Here is a 9,623-nt window from a genome sequence, read left to right on the forward strand (position 1 = left end):
AATGTTCTGTCTTGATATAAGCAACCACCATCGAAGCACACGAGGAACAGGGGACTCTGTGCAAACCAGCAACTTTCCTGACATCTCTCTTCCTCGGGGAAGTGGAGGGTGACGTCGGGCTCTGTAGTGGGCTGGGTGCCTGTTCCCTAGGAGGGGAGCAGGGCACAGGGAGACTGAGGTGAGCAAGCGGGACTCCGGTCTTCTGGACCAAGCTGAGGGGCTGGGCTCTGTCGGGAAGCTACCTGGTGTTTGGAGTAGGAAGGGTCTCCTGAGGGTCATGGTTTGGAAATTCTACACCTCTTCTAAGAGGTCCTTTAGCAAAAATAATACCACGAATTTTTGCTAAAAGACTAAAACCACAGAGGTTCAGTGTTTCAGCATTGACAAATCACTCTGGAGAGAGAGACTAGTCCATTGGAAGCCTGGGAAGCAAGAACCAGTGCAGTGATTCCTTGTGCAGGTGGATTCTCAGCACCATGACCACGGTGACCTCGGTTCTGTGAGGTCTGACGCTTACATGATTCACGGGGTTATCTGCATGAAAATAGCATAATATAATGATTCGAAACTAAGCACAAAAGCTGGTGTTTATATAGGAAGAAATAAGTCACAACAGATTACTCATTTTAAAATCCTGAATAATTCTATAATCATCCTAAATTCCAGGAAAATAATATATATCCTAATGCAATCAGACACCAAAACAGATTTTGCGGTCAACACACTCAGGATTATTAGCTTGCAGCGAAAAGGGAATAAATTCACATCAAGAAACCTGGAATGACTCACAAAAACAAAGAAGAGTTTATTATATGACCGTGGGGTGGGATTTGAGGCTGCAGTGATGGACCCAGAGCACAGCAGGCCTCTGTGTCAAGCTCCCAGTGTCAAGTCTGGTCTGCACAGTGGACCTAGGCCCTATGTCCTCAGAGCCTGTACAGTCCAGCCAGATGTGAGACGTTCTGTCCCAAAACCTCTTCCGTGTAGCTCTGTGCTTCTGTGTAAAGTGGAAATAGATTCTCTAGGCAGTGGGGTGTTCTTCTTACTCATAAACAAAGTTTCTGGCAGCCCCTGACACTGGAGAACACAGTCTCCCATTGAGTCAGAAAGAAGCCGTGAGCCAAGCAAGAGGGGGGTTGACATTTCAAAGCTGCAGCTTGAGACACACATTGTTTCCTGCCCATGATGCCGCTGGCCTTGACCCCATCAGTCCATCCTACCGCCCTGCAGATGAAAGGGCAGATTTGCTCTTCCTTAATTTATGCTCTTTTTGCTTGCTAACGTAACGTTTTTATTAATTACCTACTTGACACAACAGTGCAATAAGTTATTTCTACGTTTTCATACTCAACTGTTGAGTCATTATTTGCCTCATTACATGACATTGATTTTATAATAGAATTTTCTGTAAGTATAGCAGAAAAATAAACCAGTCTTCCCACTAAGTTTGATCACTTTAAAATACTGGTAAATACTACAATTGTCCAAAATTATGAGGTACTGCAATCAACACTACTTGTGAAATTTATTGTTTATAACATTTTCTTCCTGCTTCCAAATTCATATTGGTAATACTAAGCAAATTTGTCTGATCAATGTCTGATTTGGAAAAGCTTCTAGTTTTCTTTCACATGTCAGCTCTAAGATTTGAGTACTTTCTAATTTCTTGACTTAAGATTGATGATATTAAAGACTGTATTGATAATGTTCACTAAACACAGCATTTTAAAACTCTCACTGCTGTAGTAGACTTCAAAATCGTGCAAATGTATAATTATATACTATATTGATTACTTCACGGAATGCGCAGAGTTTTCCTAAAGACGTATTTCTTCAAGCCATCTGACTGTTGTTCAACGTTGTACATCTGTGTTGTCTGGAGCTGTGAGATTTCCTCAGGATAAGAGGAGGATGGAGACCATGTCTGACCCACTGGGTCTGTGCCGCCTCACAGGCATACATCCTTGCTGTGCGTAGTTTCGCTACACAGCTCTGCACCATACGAATGTGAAAAACCAAGAAATTCTATCTCATCAAAATCCCATAACAAATAAAACAACTTGGGGTTCACTTGGGTAAAATTAAAAACAAAATAACATAAAATAAAAACAAACTGCATGGTGCACTATTGTACATACAATAGTAGTGAGTACATTTCCATAAGGATAACACTTTCATTTTTAACTAGGTATCCAAAAAAAGCCAGAACTTTTGCGGCCTATTTTCAACGTTCTTTACATATATGTATATATTTGTATATATATGTGTGTGTGTGTGTATATATATATATTTATACACACATATATACACACACACACACACACACACACACATATATATATATATATATACACACACATATATATACATATTTTATTGCATTCTAGGTTCTGGGGTACATGTGTAGATCATGCAGGATTGTTGCATAGGTACATACACGGCAATATGGTTCACTGCCTATATCCCGCCCTCACCTATATCTGGTTTCTCCCCATGTTATTCCTCCTCAACCTCCCTACACCCCACAGTCCCTCCCTTTTTTCCCCCCAACAGACCCCAGTGTGTGATGCTCCCCTTCCTGTGTCCATGTGTTCTCATGGTTCGACACTCGCCTGTGAGTGAGAACATGTGGTGTTTGATTTTATGTTCTTGTGTCAGTTTGCTGAGAATGATGGTTTCCAGATTCATCCATGTCCCTACAAAGGACACGAACTCATCGTTTTTTATGGCTGCATAGTATTCCATGGTGTATATGTGCCAGATTTTCCTTGCCCAGTCTATCAGCAGTGGGCATTTGGGTTGGTTGCAGGTCTTTGCTATTGTGAACAGTGCCGCAATGAACATACGTGTGTATGTGTCTTTAGAATAAAACGATTTATAACCCTCTGGATATATACCAGTAATGGGATTGCTGGGTCCAATGGAATTTCTATTTCTAGGTCCTTGAGGAATCACCACACTGTCTTACACAATGGTTGAACTAATTTACACTCCCACTAACAGTGTAAAAGTGTTCCTATTTCTCCACATCCTCTCCAGCATCTCTTGTCTCCAGATTTTTCAATAATCGCCATTCTAACTGGCAGGGGATGGTATCTCAATGTGGTTTTGATTTGTATTTCTCTAATGACCAGTGGTGATGAGCATTTTTTCATATGTTTGTTGGCTTCATATATGTCTTCTCTTGAAAAGTGTGAGTTCATGTCCTTCGCCCACTTTTGAATGGGTTAGTTTGTTTGTTTCTTGTAAATCTGTTTTAGTTATTTGCAGATTCTGGATATTAGCACTTTGTCAGATGGCTACATCGCAGAAATGTTTTCCCATTCTGTTGGTTGCCGGTTCACTCTAACGATTGTTTCTTTTGCTGTGCAGAAGTTCTGGAGTTTCATTAGATCCCATTTGTCTGTTTTGGCTTTTGTTGCCAGTGCTTTTGGTGTTTCAGTCATGAAGTCCTTGCCTATGCCTATGTCCTGAATGGTTTTGCCTTGATTTTCTTCTAGGGTTTTTATGGTATTAGCTCTTTTGTTTAAGTCTTTAATCTATCTGGAGTTAATTTTAGGGTAAGGTGTCAGGAAGGGGTCCAGTTTCTGCTTTCTGCACATGGCTAGCCAGTTTTCCCAACACCATTTATTAAACAGGGAATCCTTTCCCCATTGCTTGTTTTTGCCAGGCTTGTCAAAGATCAGTTGGTTGTAGATGTATGGTGTTTCCTCTGAGACCTCTGTTCTGTTCCATTGGTCTATATCTCTGTTTTGGTACCAGTACCATGCTGTTTTGATTACTATAGACTTGTAGCAGAGTTTGAAGTCAGGTAGCATGATGTCACCAGCTTTGTCCTTTTTGCTTAAAATTGTCTTGTCTATGTGGGCTTTCTTTTGGTTCCATATGAAGTTTAAGGTGCTTTTTTCCCCTTCTGTGAAGAGGGTCATAGGTAGCTTGATGGAGATAGCATTGAATCTATAAATTACTTTGGGCAGTATGGCCATTTTCACAATATTGATTCTTCCTAACCTTAAGCATGGAATGTTTCTCCACTTGTTTGTGTCCTCTCTTATTTCCTTGAGCAGTGGTTTATAGTTCTCTTTGAAGAGGTCCTTTACATCCTATGTTAGTTGTATTTTATTCTCTTTGTAGTAATTGTGAATGGCAGTTCGTTCTTGATTTGGCTCTCTTTAAGTCTGTTATTGGTGTATTGGAATGTTTGTGATTTCTGCTCATTGATTTTGTATCCTGAGACTTTGCTGAAGTTGCTTCTCACTTTAAGGAGATTTTGGGCTGAGACAATGGGGTCTTCTAAATATACAATCATGTCATCTGCAAATAGAGACAATTTGACTTCCTCCTTTCCTAATTGAATACCCCTTATTTCTTTTTCTTGCCTGGTTGCTCTGGCTAGAACTTCCAATACTATATTGAATAGGAATGGTGAGAGATGGCAACCTTGTCAAGTGCCAGATTTCCAAGGGAATGCTTCCAATTATTGCCCATTCAGTATAATACTAGCTGTGGGTTTGTCATAAATAGCTTTTATTATTTTGAGCTACGTTCTGTCAATACCTAGTTTATTGAGAGTTTTTAGCATAAAGTGTGTTGAATTTTGTCAAAGGCCTTCTCGGCATCTGTTGAGATTATCATGTGGTTTTTGTCTTTGGTTCTGTTTATGTGGTGAATTTCGTTTATAGACCTGCATATTTTGAACCAGCCTTGCATCCCTGGGATGAAGCCTACTTGATCGTGATGGATAAGCTTTTTGATGTGCTGTTGCAATCGGTTTGCCAGTTTGTTATTGAAGATTTTTTCATCTATGTTCATCATGGATATTGGCCTGAAATTTTCTTTTTTGTTGCGTCTGCCGGGTTTTGATATCAGGATCATGTTTGTTTCATAAAATGATTTGGGAAGGGTTCCCTGTTTTTGTATTGTTTGGAATAGTTTCAGAAGGAGTGGTACCAGCTCCTCTTTGTACATCTGGTAGAATTTGGCTGTGAACCCGTGTAGACATGGGATTTTTTTGGTTGGTAGGCTATTAATTGCTGCCTCAACTTCAGTCCTTGTTATTGGTCTATTCAGGGTTTCGACATCTTCCTGGTTTAGGCTGGGAGAGTGCAAGTGTCCAGGAATGTATCCCTTTATTCCAGGTTTGCTGGTTTATGTGCATAGAATTCTATGTAGTACTCTGATTGTAGTTTGTATTTCTGTAGAATCAGTGGTGATATCCCCTTTATCGTTTTTTATTGCATCTATTTGATTCTTCTCTTATTTCTTTTTTTATTAATCTGGCTAGCAGTCTGTCTGTTTTGTTGATCTTTTCAATAAACCAGCTCCTGGATTTATTGATTTGTTGAAGGGTGTTTTGTGTCTCTATCTCCTTCAGTTCTGCTCTGATCTTAGTTATTTCTTGTTTTCTGCTAGCTTTTGAGTTTTTTTTTATCTTGCCCCTCTAGTTCTTTCAATTTTCATGATAGGGTGTCGATTTTAGCTCTTTCCTTGCTTCTCATGTGGGCATTTATTGCTATAAATTTCCCTCTAGACACTGCTTTAAATGCATCCCAGAGATTCTGGTTCATTGTTTCTTCATTCTCATTGGTTTCGAAGAACATCTTTATTTCTGCCTTCATTTCATTATTTATCCAGTCAACATTCAGGAGCCAGTTGTTCAGTTTCCATGAAGTTTTGCAGTTCTGAGTTAGTTTCTTAATCCTGATTTCTAATTTGACTGCACTGTGGTCTGAGAGATTGTTTGTTGTTATTTCTGTTCTTTTGCATTTGCTGAGGAATGATTTACTTCCAATTACGTGGTCAATTTTATAGTAAGTGGGCTGTGGTGCTTCGAAGGTTGTATATTCTGTGGATTTGGGGTGGAGAGTCCTGTAGATGTCTATTAGGTTTGCTTGGTCCATATCTGAGTTCAAGTCCTAGATATCCTTGTTAACCTGCTGTCTCGTTGATGTGTCTAATATTGACAGTGGACTGTTAAAAGTCTCCCAATATTATTTTGTGGGAGACCAAGTCTCTTTATAGGGTGTTAAGAAATTGCTTTATGTATCTGGGTTCTCTTGTATTGGGTGCATATATATTTAGGATCGTTACGTGTTCTTGTTGCATTGATCGTTTTACCATCATATAATGCCCTTCTTTGTCTCTTTTGATCTTTGTTGGTTGAAAGTCTATTTTATCAGAGACTAGGATTGCAACTCCTGCTTTTTTTTTTCTCTCTCTCCATTTGCTTGGAAAATTTTCCTCCATCCCTTTATTTTGAGGCTGTGTGTGTCCTTGCATGTGAGATGGGTTTCCTGGATACAGCACACAGATGGGTTTTGACTTTTTATCCAATTTGCCAGTCTGTGTCTTTAGATTGGGGCATTTAGTCCATTTACATTTAAGGTTAATATTGTTATATGTGAATTTGATCCTTCCATTTTCATGCTAGCTGGTTCTTTTGCCCATTAGCTGATGCAATTTCACCATTGAGTCTATGCTGTTTACCATTTGGTACATTTTGGAGTGGCTGGTACTGGTTGTTCCTTTCTACGTTTAATGCTTCTTTCAGGAGCTCTTGTAAGGCAGGCCTGGTGGTGACGAAATCTCTCAGCAATTGCCTGTCCGTAAAGGACTTTATTTCTCCTTGACTTATGAAGCTTAGTTTAGCTGGATATGACATTCTAGGTTGAAAGCTCTTTTCTTTAAGGATGGTGAATATTGGCCCCCACTGTCTTCTGGCTTCTAGGATTTCTGCTGAGAGATCAGCTGTGAGTCTGATGGGCATCCCGTTGTGGGGAACCTGACCTTCCTCTCTGGCTGCCCTTAGCATTTTTTCCTTCATTTCAACCCTGGTGAATCTGGTGATTATGTGCCTTGGGGTTGCCCTTCATGAGGAATATCTTTGTGGTGTTCTCTGTATTTCCTGGACTTGAATGTTGGCCTGCCTTGCTAGGTTGGAGAAGTTCTCCTGAATAATATCCTGAAGAGTTTTCCAGCTTAGATTCATTCTCACCATCACATTCTGGTACACCTATCAAATGTAGGTTAGGCCTTTTCACATAATCCCATATTCTTGGAGGATTTATTCATTTCTTTTCACTCTCTTTTCAATAATTTTATCTTCTCATTTTATTTCATTGAGTTGATCTTCAGTCTCAGATATTCGTTATTCTGCTTTGTTGATTAAGCTATTGAAACTTGTGTATGCTTCAAAGAGTTCTCCTATTGTGTCTTTCAGCCCCATGAAGTCATTTTTATAATTCTTTAAGCTGTTTATTCTGGTTAGCATTTTGTCAAACCTTTTCTCAAAGTTCTTAGTTTCTTGGCATTGGGTTAGAACATGTTCTTTTAGCTCAGAGAAATTTGTTTTTACCCACTTTCTGAAACCTTTTTGTGTCAATTCATCAGACTCATTCTCCATCCACCATTGTCCCTTGCTGATAAGGAGTTGTGATCCTTTGGAGGAGGAGAGGCATTCTGGTTTTGGGTGTTTTCATCCTTTGTACACTGGTTTCTTCCCAACATTGTGGATTTAGCTAGCTATGGTCTGTGTAGCTGGTGACTTTTGGATGGGGTCTCTGTGTGGACATCCTTTTTGTTGATGTTGCAGCTATTTCTTTCTGTTTTTTAGTTTTCTTTCTAACAGTCAGACCCCTCTGCTATAGGACTGCTGGAGGTCCACTCCAGACCCAATTTGTCTGAGGATCACTTGTGGTGACTGCAGAACAGTAGGGGTGCTGCCAGTTTCTTCTTCTATTATCTTCATCCCAGAATGGCACCCGCCAGATGTCAGCCTGAGCTCTCCCTTATGAGGTGCCCCTTTGGATATATGGGGGTCGGGGAGCTGCTTGAGGAGACAATCTGTCACTTGTAGGAGCTCAAATGCTAATCTGTGAGCTCTGTGGTTCTGTTCAGAGCTGCTGGGAAGGTACATTTAGGTCTGCTGCAGCAGAACTCATAACCATCTTTTTCCCCAAGTGCTCTGTTCTGGCAAGGTGGAGCTTTATTTATAAGTACAGAAGCACCCTCTTCACTCCACAACCAGGCATAATTTCAAGAATTCCATGTACCTCCTCACCTGGATTAGGAGCATGAGTTGCACTTTCCTTCTAATGTAGAGATCTTGGTGCATCTGGACCTTCCTACTCCACTGCAGGGCATAGTTCCAAGCATTCAGTGCACCTGCTTTGCTGGACTGGAACCTGAGTCACTTGTCCTGTACAGAAATCTTCGCGAAGCACTGCCCTCTCTGTCATGCTCAGGGATAGTTCCAGGCATGTTGAGTACCCACTTACCTGGAAGAGGAACCTGAGCTGCACCTCCTTTCTCATGCAGAGAGTTTGGTGCTGCAGCACCCTCTCCACTCCATGCTGTGCATATTCCCAAGCATTTGGAGAACTTGCTCACCTGGATTAGGAGCCTCAGCCATCCCTTCACTCAGGTGCCTAGGTCTTGACACAGCAGCAACCACTTCCTCCCTGCCTGTACATATCTTCAGGCATGTGGAGTACTCAGTTTTCTAGATTAGGAGGGTAGATTACCATTCTCTTTCCAGACACAGAACATGGGGCAGCAGAGAATTATCCACTCCCCACCCAGGCACACCTCTGGATGTTTGGCAGCTGCCTCTTTATGTGCCCTCAGAGCCAGTGCTTACACCTACCACTAGGGGGTGTATGGGCAGGTCTTCATTCTCTGGTCCCAGCCAGCTTGGTCCCTCAGTCCAGGACTGTACAGGGAACTCACACTACTGTGCATTCCACAACATAGCCCATTGCCTGAGGCAACAAAAAGCATCTCACCATAAACAAAGATCAAGTATATGCCCATCTGTATCAGCCTTAGTTGGTTCTTATTAGTAAACATCACCCACTGGATTGGAAAATAAATGGCAAACTCTAATAGAAAATCTGCTGACAGAGATGCATAGCACTGGTGAATGAGATAAGCTTCCTGAGGCCTCAGCCATACTGGACTTGTAGGAGGCAGTGAGCCCACTCCTTCACCCCTACTCCACTACTACGACCAACAGCTAAGAAAGCCACCATACAAAGACTATCTTGAACCAAGGAATATACACAGAACCTTTGACAATGAAAGCACCCACAACCAAAGTGGAACCCTACACAGTATACACATTCTCAAGGGAAAAAAGGAAAAAAACAAAAACATCCTTTCCAAATAAAAGTACATTTAAAAATTATAAACAGAGATTGCTTTTGAAGATGAGAAGGAATCAGAGAAAAAAGTTCCAAAATATTGGGCAAGCAGGGTGTAACAATACCTCAGAAAAACCGTACTAACTCTCCAGTAATGGGTCCTCATGAAAACAATTGTTTTAAATGCCTGACAAAAAGTTTAAAATACTGATTTTTTAAAAGCTCAATATAATCCAAGAGAAAGTTGAAAACCAGCATACATCAGAAATATGATTTAAGATATGAAAAAAGAGATAGATTTTTGAAAACCCACACAACTACTAGAAATAAAAAATTATTGCTGGAATTTAACCGCTTAAGTTAAAAGCATCAACAGTAGGCTTGACCAAAGCAGAAAATTATTTCACAGACGGAAAATAGGTCTTTCACATTAACCCAGTCAAACGAAATAAAGGAAAATAATTTAAATGATCAAAGATTTCA

The sequence above is a fragment of the Cebus imitator genome, unplaced genomic scaffold (assembly GCF_001604975.1).
Source record: "Cebus imitator isolate Cc_AM_T3 unplaced genomic scaffold, Cebus_imitator-1.0 Scaffold134, whole genome shotgun sequence".
Lineage (NCBI taxonomy): Eukaryota > Metazoa > Chordata > Mammalia > Primates > Cebidae > Cebus > Cebus imitator.